This window comes from Alligator sinensis, unplaced genomic scaffold (assembly GCF_000455745.1).
Source record: "Alligator sinensis unplaced genomic scaffold, ASM45574v1 scaffold1048_1, whole genome shotgun sequence".
NCBI classification, from domain to species: Eukaryota; Metazoa; Chordata; order Crocodylia; family Alligatoridae; genus Alligator; species Alligator sinensis.
In genome coordinates, this window is record NW_005842736.1 from 187,511 (window position 1) to 200,398 (window position 12,888).

The 12,888-nt window shown below is 42.3% G+C and overlaps 1 protein-coding gene across 7 annotated transcripts in view; it reads right to left on the reverse strand.

Moving 5' to 3' along the window:
• The window catches only part of LOC102368983 (methyl-CpG-binding domain protein 5), a 235,939-nt gene that overhangs the window by 170,907 nt on the left and 52,144 nt on the right, over positions 1 to 12,888 (reverse strand). The window contains exon 2 of one of the 7 annotated variants that reach the window (XM_025216378.1): positions 4,220 to 4,346. The exons of the other annotated variants lie outside the window; for them this stretch is intronic. The gene's annotated coding sequence lies outside the window, so the exon portion shown is untranslated. The remainder of the gene's footprint in view (positions 1 to 4,219; positions 4,347 to 12,888) is intronic. 7 annotated transcript variants of the gene reach the window in all.

Below are 12,888 nucleotides of genomic sequence, written 5' to 3' on the forward strand. Positions count from 1 at the left end.
AAAAGGCTTGGGTGGTTTCCGCCCAAGTTGGAGAACTCCGAGGAGAACCCCCGCAAGGGAGGACTCCACGAACACCAGGAGGAGACTTCACGCTGTGTGAAGATCTCTAAGCGCTGTGGAGCCTATCGAACCCAGCGCATTTTAAGCAGGCAACAGGGGTCTGATCAGCCTCTAGCTTCTCCCCATCGCCGTTCGCAATCCTCGACGTATCCCTTCCCTGCGCACTTTCGTTCCACAAAGCCTAGCAAACTTCGTGTGAGTCTATTTAGAGCTCTTCGAAAGGATCCACGGAGCCTCGACAATTCCGTGGGAGTGATCGAATATTGTCTGAGTCCTCAAACGAGGGTTTAAGCGGAGCTGTGCCTGGGAAACTGCCCAGCCTACACCGCGACCATCTTCGGCGTAAGTAAACAATCTTGAATCAACCATTAAGCGTCTGTGCCTAATTCTAGCGTGTCGCCTGTTCTCTCCGATCCAGTGTGCCCGGGCTGCTGGCCACAGCCCGCACGGAGCAAAAAAGGGCCCAGATCGCTCCCCACCGCCCGCACATGGCGACGAGGATGGGATTGGGAGAGGGCCCGCACAATAAGAATCTGGTGATTTTTAGAAACGTTGTTTGTAGAAGAGCTAATTTTCACAGACTCTTGCTTAACTGACTTCAAATTTTTAAAAAATTGCTCTAAACATTTTCAGTAGCTTCACAATTGACAAGTTTAGAAGTAAGAATTTTTATAGGAGCAAGAAAGTATAAATATTATAATACCACCAAGCAGCATGGATTTTAATAATATGTATATAAATTGCCCAAACATAGTGGTTTTTAAAAATGTTTTTGCAATCCGTTTACCATCAACTTAGACACCTTAAGCTCTTAAATTTTATATGTCATATATGGTTACCTGCATGAAGTACAGAGATAACAGAAATAATTCTCTGTTTTTGACAAAACAAACCAACATTAAAACATTTACTTAAGCTTTTAACGCAAGTCCAGAGAGGAGCAATGAGCTTTACTCAGATACTCTGAATGACAAGAACTGAATTCAGAGAAAATTTAGTTGCTAGGAAATCATAAGCATGTGTACCTCTGTGAATACGCATTCTTATTTTAAATAAGGAAAAAAAAACAATTAGAAAACATACTTACAAGACAATAGATGAAGCTCTCAAAGTTATATCAATGAGTAGGTAAAACATTTAATTGATGTTTGTTGCGGGGAAAAAGACATTTTAAAATGAACTTCTTCCTTATGCATCCCACCAAACTATGTTATATAAGAAAACAAAGCAAGTCATTAACTGGTTAAATAATTGGCTGAACACAAATGAATCTAGCACAGAAGTAATATATAATGGATTGATTAAATAAGTATCTAAAGTCTTCAAAGACTGTGGACAGAATTTATGTATATGGCATGACAGAAGACATGAGAAAAACAAGCAGAGTGGTTTATACACTGCTTAAAACTGCTGAAATTCAAAAGGCAGAACTGATCCTTAGGAGGTTTACATAAGATTTTAGACTTCATATTCTAGGAAAAAACAATTACAAAGTAACATCACAAGAAAGACAACTTGCCTTCAAACTGGACTGTGAACAAGAAAGGCCACTGTTATTGTATATGATCATCATGATCTGTTTGTTTTTGGGGTTTGTTTTTTTTTTAAGTGAACTGAGCAATGGCCCTACCATCCAAACTAAAGTTCAAGAATATGGACATCTGAAGCATTTTAAAATCACATTTCTACTCTTTGGTAACTTTTTGAAGATCCCATATAGAAAGCCACCATCTTGCTTAGACACAATCATTTCAGTTTCACCATGAACTGAAGTTTCTTCCTATATTGAGAGGTCATTCACCCCAATTTGTCAAAGTGAACTAAAGAACTGAGCTGAACACTGAAAAAATTTTTTTTTAATTGGGCGAAAATTGAACTGTAAGAAGTTTCACACAACAGCTGAACATAGTTGAACATGGATGTAAGTGTTTGTGTACAGTTAAAAAAACCCCTGATAGTTGAAAGTATATAAACCCAAAGCTGTCACAGGCTACAGATCTATCAGTTTATACCAGGGATTCCCAAACAGGGTGACCTACATCCCTTTAAGGGAGCCGCAGGACCCAGGCCCTGCATGAAGAGGTAAGTGTTTCTCCTCCCCAATCCATCAACCTGTGTCTGCTCAGCTACCTCAGTGGCACCCACAACTGCTCTTCTGGGACTGCCACTCCTGCTGCCCTCCCCTAGCCCAGCAGCCTCTCTTCTCCCTCCCTGTCCCCCAACTCTGAGCAGCTTGGTCTTCAGCAGACCCAGGGCTAGAGTCATGCTTTTCAGCCCAGCGTGCGCCCCCACCCCCTGCTCCTGCCACACACACAGGAGCAGCAGGAGAGGCCTGGGGACAGATGGCTCACTTCATCAGTATATGAAAACCAAGAGGGACAACCTGGGGGCCAAGAATCTCCCATCAGGTGGGGAGAGGGCAGATGGTTGACAGAACAGGGCACACGGGGGCAGCTGATATCCTCTGTCCTCACCTTACACCAGCTGGGTGAGTGGTTGTCCAATCTTTTTAGCCTCAAAGCACCCTCTATAACTTCTTACATTTAGAAGGTAGTTCAGTGATTCTCAGCAGAAGAGATGGTAAAAGTTATGGAGGGTGTGGAGGCTAAGAAGGTTGAAAACCACCTGTTTATACAAACTGACAACTTTTTGGACAAGAGAATTATAATATAAAAGTTGACCACTTAAAATTGTTTTGTTAATGATATTATAGTAAAGCAAGATTAGGGTTACAGATGACCTGTTAATACAAGTACAAACAAAATTTAAAATAGCTATGAAGCATGGAGTAGTACATAATATTTGTGTATGTGCAAACATGTGTATGAAAGGAAAAATTATGGTTATAAATTATTGTCGTCTGTGAAGGCAATTTTAAATTAAACTGACATTTCAATAGTTGAGTCACTGTTTAAGTGTACTGCTTTATAATCTGATTGAAATGTCACTGATAGATCCACAGCTATGACTGATAAAAAGCTCTCCTGACAAATATTAAGGATCCCCTTTAATGATTCAGTATTCCACATTAGTACTAAAATCACTTTCCCAGGATGGACTAGTACAAAATTATGATGTTTATACAACTGAGGAGACAGATTTTGTAACAAGGCAAGATTAGAACCTGGACCCAACCCGTCCCAAGCAGAAGATCAGAGGAATTCATCCCCTGCACAGGCACCCCCTGCAGCAAGCCCAGAGCAGCACCCTGATCCCAGATGGGCTGAGTGAGGCAATCAGAGCATCCAATCCCCTGAAGTTACAGGCAGCAGATCCCACCTTCTCCAGCCCTTAAAAACCAGACCCAGCACACACTAGCCTTGTCTGGGCACATGTGAAAGCTCTTGCCCCTGACCCTCTGTGAATGAATGCCCTTGCGGGTTCTGACTCCTGGCTCTACCTCTGGATTCCAATTCTGGTAGGGCCCTTGGCACCCCCTGATTCTGGTTTTCTGCTTTTGATTCTGCTTTGGCCTGTAGTTCTAGCCTCTGGTTCCTGATCCTGGGTTAACCCTTGGCTTACCCTGCTTCCAGCTCTGAGTTCTGACCCTGGTCTGTTTTGACTTTAGCTACAGCTTCCTGTTCCAGTTTAGGCACCAGACCCTCTATACCCCCGCTCCCGGGAAGCCAATTTGGACTACACCCATGCTTAAAGTGCCTAATCATCATCAGTAATCAGTAAGCCAAAGTACCTACACCCCAGTCCCTAACAACAGATTTACTGAGATCTGATGGAGCAAATCCTAAAATGATATCATGTGTTAAATTAATTAATTTGAAAACTTTGTAAACTTCATAAAAAATTCAATCATAACTAACACGTTAAATATAACAGTAAAATAATTTAATTTTCCCTTGTGCAAAATTTTCTATGCGACTCCAAGCATTTTATTAATGAAAACAGAAGCTAAATGTATAAAAGTTTTAGTTAATTAATATATTAAATCTCAAACAAAGAACAATTCAATTTCCTGAGCAGCTAAATTCATACCCTGAAGAGTTTGCAAATGTGTACCCTCATATTCAAACATTTGTGAGACCTGGTCTTCAAAAACAGGTTTGCAGAATACTAATTAAAAAAAAAAAAAAAAAAAGTCAGTAAGTAGAAACATTTTCAGCTCTGAAAACATCATAGCCTGTTGAGTTTTAGAATAAAGTACCTGACTGAGAGCCTATTGAATTCAATGGGCAGATTCGAGTTGACTTTTAACAGACTCTGGATCAAGCCCTAAAATGTATCTCCAAACAAGTCAAACTTTTACAGATGCTGAATGCCTGAAAAGGTAGCTGAAAAAACAAACAAACAAACCAAAAATTAAAAAAATCCAACAACCATCTATGGAACAACCATTTAACCACTTTTACATAACTTGATGTTATTTAACATGTTATTAGGCTGTCATGATAATTTTAACAATAACACTTCTGGGTTGGCCTTAGACAGGAGACACTGAAGTGTCTTGTGGCTTGATGCATAACAAACATTTCTATGATGATAATCAGAAAGAAGAGTCTGACAGAGGTATGCCATTTAAGTCCTAACTACTAGCAGAATAGTTTCATATTGACCTGAATTAAAACGATTGTTCTATGAGGAATGCATATGTATAAAAATGAAACCTTTGAATTATGATTGTAGTAAGAAAAACATGTTTTGCTCTTCCTAAATTAAAATTTAACTTTTACTGAAGGCAAAACAAATTGAAACTGCTCAAAACAGTAGTAAAATTCTGGAATATAAAAATTTAAAATGAGAAGTTAGAGGAATGGTTTTCTTTGTGAGCAGTATTTCTGTGTAAGCTTCTGATGTTTACCTTACCTTCACCTTCCATTTGCTGCTAGAATTCCTGTTCTGATTATTTTAAATTGGGAGGGGAGAGGAGTCAGGTGTCCAAGAAGAGTGGTCATTCCTTAAGGAGACGATCCTCCAAGCCCAAAGGGAGGTATCTCAACACAGATCAAAGGGGGCAAGAGGGCGCAAAAGCCCCCATGGCTCACTGAAAGCATACGGGAACGTCTCCTAGCTAAAAAGCAGGCGTACACCCAATGGAAGGGAGGGGCCATCACCAGGGAGGACTATACCTCGGCTGCTCGGGGCTGCAGGGGGGCGGTCAGGAAGGCCAAGGCAGAGATGGAACTGGGACTAGCTACCTGGATCAAGGATAACAAGAAGTCCTTTTTTAAATACATAGGGGGTAAAAAGAAGGTACCAGGTAATGTTGGGCCTCTGCAAGACACGCTAGGAAATCTGGTCATCACACCAGACGACAAAGCTAAGCTATTTAACAATTTCTTTGCCTCCATTTTTCTGAGCAGGGACCGGGTCACCGCCCACACTGGGACCCCCGTAGGCCCCAAGCAGGACACACCCACGCCTAGGGTCAGTGAGGACCTAGTCAGGGAACTTCTGGAGGGATTGGATATATTTAAACCATCTGGTCCTGACGATCTCCACCCCAGAGTGCTGAGGGAATTAGCAGAGGTCATTGCGGGACCCCTGGCACAGCTTTACAAGCACTCATGGTGCTCTGGTGTGGTGCCAGAAGACTGGAAAAGGGCCAATGTGGTTCCGATTTTCAAAAAAGGGAGGAAGGAGGACCCAGGAAACTATAGGCCAGGTAGTCTTACCTCGGTCCTGGGTAAGCTTTTTGGGAGAGTTATCCTGGCGCATGTCCGCAAGAGGCCAGCAGGGGAGGTTATGCTTAGGGGCAACCAACACGGGTTCATTAGAGGCAGGTCCTGTCAGACCAACCTGGTGGTCTTCTATGACCAGGTCACAAAATCCTTAGACGCAGGGGTAGCAGTAGACATAGTCTTTCTGGACTTTAGGAAGGCCTTCGACACTGTCTGTCACCCCATTCTCATTAAAAAACTAGGGGACTGTGGCGTCGACACCTACACAGTCAAATGGGTCGCTAACTGGCTGGAGGGCCGCACCCAGAGAGTGGTGGTGGACAGGTCATTTTTGACCTGGAGGGATGTGTGCAGTGGGGTCCCCCAGGGCCTGGTCCTCAGGCCCACACTGTTCAACATCTTCATCAACGACTTGGACGAGGGGGTAACTCCCTTCTCGTCAGTGCAGAGGCAGAAAAAGATCTTATTATTGATGCCAAAATGAACATGGGCCGACACTGTGGGGACGCGGTCAGGAAGGCCAACCACACCTTGTCATGCATCCACAGATGCATCTCAAACAGGTCCAAGGAGGTGATCCTCCCCCTCTATGCGACACTGGTTAGGCCGCAGTTGGAGTACTGCATCCAGTCCTGGGCGCCACACTTCAGGAGGGATGTGGACAACATGGAGAGGGTCCAGAGGAGGGCCACCGGCATGATCAGGGGGCAGCAGGGCAGGCCCTACGAGGAGAGGCTAAGGGACCTGAACCTGTTCAGCCTTCACAAGAGAAGGCTGAGGGGGGATCTAGTGGCCATTTACAAACTAGTCAGAGGGGACCAGCAGGCATTGTGGAAGTCCCTGTTCCCCTGAGCACTACCAGGAGTGACTAGAAATAATGGTCACAAGCTGGCAGTGGGTAGATTCAGACTAGATATCAGGAGATGCTACTTCACCATCAGGGAGGCTAGGATCTGGAACCAACTTCCAAAAGAAGTGGTGCTGGCTCCTACCCTGGGGGTCTTTAAGAGGAGGCTAGATGAACACCTTGCCGGGGTCAACTGACCTCAGTACTCTTTCCTGCCATGGCAGGGGGTCAGACTTGATGATCTGTTCAGGTCCCTTCCGACCCTACCTACTATGGAACTATGAAATTTTGGGATCATGTCTGCAGACTAATCCATGACCTCAACTATCTATAAAATAGTTGAGGTCATGGATTAGTCCATGGAGTTAGATTTAACTGGATTCTACTACAAGCCCATGATTTCAGAAACACCATTCATAAAGGGCACTAATTCATAATGAATTAGTGCTGGAGCTGGAAGGAAAACAAGAGGCAAGCAATCGTCTAACTCCTTGTGGGCAAGTGGGGCACCAGCCCTGGGCACCAACTTAGAGGGGGGTGCAAAATTGGCAGACAGTCCCAGCCATTGATGCTGCCCTGGGCACAAACTGCTTGTTATATCTCTGGAGGCATCTTCAAACAATGAAGTAAACAACATATTGCTCGTGTCTGCTGCTGCACCTGGCCACTAACCTGTCAGCCCCACGATGGTTGACAGAGACCTACAGTTCTTCAGCCCTCTTGACAGGTAATCCTTAAACACGTAACACCTTAGATTTGACATCTACAAGCATTCCTTTAACTGACTACTTTCAGTTTACATAGTGTTAAACGCACCATTTTTTCATATTATTTAGTTTAGCTTGTCTGGTTCCTCTCTCAAACTTGAAAAATTCCTTAAATCACTTGTCACACAAAGGGCAAGGTTTCTACAAGACACAACAGACTCTCTCAAGATCCCAAACATCAGCCACCTCCCAAGAAGGCTATGCTTGAAACCATGGATGTTGCCAGTCTATATACTAATATTCTGCATCAAAGGCACAGCTGCCTAAATTAAATGCATAAAACAACACAGACTACACTCAAATTTACAACCACAACGCATCTCACACATCCACTTCATCCCTACCTGTAACTTTGCTTTCAACTGACACTTTTTCCAAACCATGGGCACAGCAATGGGCACAAAGATGGATCCCCAATATAACAACCTCTTCATGAGCTACCTGGAAGAAGAATTTTTAGAAAACCCATGTCAAACTTTCACTATACCTGCATTACATTGGTGATACTTTTATCATATGGAGAGAACACTTGGAATCGTTTGTCAACTCCTACCACAGGTCAAACAACTACCACCTTTCAATCTAATCTATGAGCTACCTGGAAGAGGAATTTTTAGAAAATGGTGTCATCAAGCTTTCACTATACCTGCATTAAATAGGTGATACTTTCATCACCTGGAGAGAACACTTGGAATCACTTATCAACGCCTACCACAGGTCAAACAACTAACTATCACTCTTCGATCAAATTCTCTTCAAAATACTCTTATACTAACAATCAATTTCTAGATACCATGATCAACAAGTCAAATAGCACTGTACAAAACATTATATAGAAAAAACCCCACAGACCACCATGCTTAAGTCCACAAAACCAATAATCATCCCAAACACAAAGAAAGCTGCACTCTGTAGTCTAGCCTTCAGATACCACTTCATCTACATATCTACATAAAAATACTTATAACCATGAACGACCTGTGCCCCCGGCATCTGTGGTGGGGAGCACGGCAGTGGTGGGAGTGTGGCAGCGGCAGCAGGAGCATAGCGATGGTAAACTGGGAGCTCCCACAGATGCTGCTTGCACTGTTGGCGGTGCAGTGGGGGAGGGGGGGGGAGGGGAAGGGAAGGAAGTGAGTGAACACTGACCAGGGGGTGGCAACCACCCACAGACGCTGCCGGGAGCAACAGCAGTGGCCAGAAGCGATCGCTGACGGCCCGCAGATGCCACCAGTGGCGTTGGTGGCAGGGATGGCGAGCAGTGACTGCCCGCAGACTGCGGTGCCTTTTCATAGAGGGTGCACCGCCATGCTCAGAGTGCCAGTGCTTATAACACCTGCCTCTCCAACCCAAAAACTGTGTTTAAGCAGCCAGGCTACTCCAGCAGAGAGACAGGATGTCTTTGAATAAGTCACCCAAATACCTTGCAATGACCTACTAGCATATAAAAAACCTAACACTGACCACCCCACCCTGGCTGTCACGCATCCCCACACTAAAACCTTGAACAAGAATCCTCAAAGAATTACAGCATATACTTGAAGAGGATCATACCCCGAGATAAGTATTCCCAATCCCCTCGCTCCTGGTTTTCAAACAGCTTCCAAACATCATCCAATTCACTGTAAGAAACAAAATCCCTGATCAACACGTACCAGAAGGAACACAACCCTGACTTAACATTGGACACAAGCCTGTCAACACATCTCCACTGTAACACCTCCCCACAATGAAACCATCAGAACTCATGGAGCCTACACATTGTAGCAGATCTTAAATCCCCTCATGGAAACTATGTGGATGAAATAAGAAAAAAAAAAGCCTCAAAAAGAATAATCAGAGGTAAAAGATAAAGAACAAGATATGCAATCTCCAGCAGGAGAACTTTTTTTTAAAGAACAACCACTCCCTTTATGAGCTTAGAATCCTTGTATTCAAGGGAAATCTATAAAACACTTTTAGAAGACAGAACTGGGAACAAAAATTTATAACCTTACTAAATACTAAAAGCAAACAGACTAAACGCAGACAACAGTTTTAAGACTTGTTATAACCAACATATCTTTGCCAGCCACTCTGCATTCCACAAGCAACAACCACTCCCTTTCTTTTGAATGATCTTGTTCTTCTACCTCTGGGATAGAGGCAGACATTCAAAAAGCCTGAGCCTGAATTGATTCAATCTTTGCAGGTTAGTCTAACCTGGCTAGGCTAAATCCATTTTGTAACTGGACGGACATCCCAGAAATGCCAGCACATGGCTGTAGTAGCTCAGGCTAGAAGTCAGGGGGTGCTAGAAGAGCGCTCCTTTTGTTCCACAGCATGGAGCTGACGGGGGTTTGGCCAGGCTCCGGCAGGATAATCTGATTAACCCAGCAGGAAATTGATGCGTTTATTACCCAATTAAAAAAACAACAGAGTGACATTACCAGCTACTTGTTGATTCTGCCTGCTGATTCAGAAGGAACACCATAGCCAGCATGTGATCTTCTAGCTAATACACAGACACCTCCTCAACAAGGCAGAGGAGAGGGGGGAATTCCTGCTAGCAGGGGGAGAGGGGATGCAGCCTGCAGTCTGTGCCAGAGCTCCAGACAAGGAGCAGAGGGGAGGGGCCAGCCCTGCTGTGGAGCAGAGAGCCCTGCCCAGCCCAGAGAGCATGCCGGGATGCTGGGGGTGTCTGGTTTATCTTAAACCAGCAAGGAGTCGGGGACAGACACTGCATAAACCAGTTTGAGCCAAATCAGTTACGTCTGATACTACATTCAACCAGGTTTATCTCAAACTGCTTTTAGCCATTTTCAAATTGGTTTATGTGGCCTGAACATCTGTTCTGTTACAGGTTTAAAACAGTTTTTGATCACTTAAACTGGTTTATGTGTAATGACTGTCCCTAGCTCAGGACATCAAGAATATGGCTCACTGGCCAGATCAGGTGGGACGGGTCTAGCAAGGAGGGGGCTGCCATAAAATTCATGGTTATAGGACTATGCTGGGTATGGTCATCAGCAACAAGGGGGGAGCAAAGGCTGTACTGACACATCCCCACTCATCCCACCATCACTTGCTCCACTGCCTTCATCACTTGTTCTATTACCTCAACTAGGTCTGGATATGGATGACAGAAGGAAGGGAGGAGGGTGAGTTTAACAACTCTGTTCTCTATAATTAGGTTATCCATTCAACTGCATTTCCTTTGTTTTGAAACCATTTCTGATCATGTCTTTGCCAGGCAGCGAAAATTAAAACTTCTGAGGGTGGGGAGAAGTACATGACACACCATTCTCTAATCATTTTAACTATGTACCAACTACCTCAAAGTCAATGAAAATAGAAGTCAACCCAAATACTGTGACGAGTGAGCATAAGCCCAGCCTTTATTTTGTTTTCTTATCCAATTTTCAGGATAGAGTTTTTCCTCAAGTAATAGCATGCTTCCAGTTGGTTATTGAATAGCATGGTTGTGCACATGTGCAGAAATATGTAGAGAGAGAACCTATATACTTTATATGGAAAAGCTGCTTATAGAATACTTCTTTAAATACCTAAACAGCCTTAGGGTTAATAAGTTTGCTATCTGAGAGAGGATGCATGTATTTTATGACTTAGGAGTTTTACATTTAAACCTATGGGATCATGTTCTTTTCACCTATATTTGAATTTGAAGTGAAGTATTATTAATGATATTGAAATATTTAATGTAAACCTGTGGAGTTGGGGGCAGGAGAAAGAAGAACACTAAGTCATCACCATGTGGTATATAGACTTAACTGGCATCAGAGCTATCGTTTCAACACTTGCTTCAGTCTGGGAATGATCTGAGACTGGTATTTAGCTGGAATATAAAATACAAAATTGATACTGATAGCATACTGGTAATAAGAATTTTGAAACTGCCATCTCCCAAAATTATTGCAAAGAGCTTATAAGGAATTCTTCTCTTATTTAATGTCATTTCATTAAACTGGTAATTAGATTAATCCAATTATTTGATGTTAACTCACTTTCTTTTTAATAGTATCTGATTTGTATTTGTTTTCAGTGTAATGCATTTGTTTAGCTGTGTTCAGTTAATACATTAAATTAGAAACATAGCTTAGATATTTAATTCCTAGATTTCAGAGTTCTAAACTTAAGTGGTTTAACAGCAAATAAGAAAAAGGCAACTATGTCAATGTACATGACAGAACCAGCCTCTGCTCCTCCAATAACTAGTAGCTAAACAGAGACAATATTAGCTTTTGAAGGAAAAAGTTAAGTCTGGCATCAACCATTTCATCTAATAAGCAACATGCTTTCTAAAACTTGAGTGCTTAGTGTAGATATCAGCTGGTCAACCCAAACACCGATTAGTTCCCCACAGTAAGTCTACATACAACACTTCTAATTGGGCACATGCGAGGGGAAAAAAAAGCTATGAGACATAAAAATAAAAGAAAAAAGGTATTTCAAAAGATGAAACATGATCAACGGTCACTGGTGATGAAAAGGAGCCCCCCCCCCCTTCCCCCAAAATACTGTACATGAACATTTTCAGTCATTTATTCCGGTAAAGTTACTGTTTTTCATTTTATACCATAATCTTTCCAGACATACTGGGTTTATATTTTGGGGATTTTTTTAAATCTAAAAAGGCTCTCTCATCTCATTTCACTAGATTAAGATATTAGGCTTAGTATTTAAAATACTAATTCAAAAACCATATATTCTCTGTTTTTAGAGGACAACCCAAGTCTAGTGCTGAAAAAAGAACTGGGAGACAGGAACTACTGAGCAATAAATTCCAGTTACACTAAAGACTTTTCTCCTGGGAAAATCTGAACTCATTTTCAGTTTCTCTTTAGTAAAATAAAGCAGTGTTTTCTTGCCTACCACACACACGTTGCAGTTTAATATTTGCAGGAGAGCTTTAAAATGTGAAAGTAATAAAGAATATTTAGTACATTTTCCATATCAGATAAGACCTAGGCTACCTACTCTTATTGGACCTTATCCAACCCTAATTTTAGTTGAAAGGATTTTTTTCTAGCCTTTAATGGAGGTTGAATTCTGCCTACAGTTTGCTACTGTGAGGTTATACAGCTTAATGAAATTACATATGTAGGTTTGTGTTTGCAAAATGCAAGCATTGCTGTAGTCATTGATAGGATAGTATCAAAACAGGCTTCAACATAAGAATATATAAAGCACAAAACACTGTACTTGTTATGCTAACCTGCAATTAGTGAATTCAGAAGCCAGTTGTCATGGGAATGAATGGCACCATGGGCCAAGAGAATGAGGGAGAAAATGTGTGTTATCAGTGAGCATTAGATATACCTAACTTCCCTTGCTGAGAACAGTAAAATGCAATGAAGTTTTTCTCTCAATTTTTCTCTGCACACCAAGAAACAATATTTGGTCCTCACAGCATACATAACAGGATTGGCTCAGAGGCATTTTGTATGTGACAGTTTACTCAGTTTAAACCTTGCTTAGCTGCACAAGGTATATCACCGATTGCTACACTTGCTATGTTTGAGATCAAGAATTTTCTTCTCAAGACGGTTTACTCAGGGACCTTATTTCCATAATCATTCCT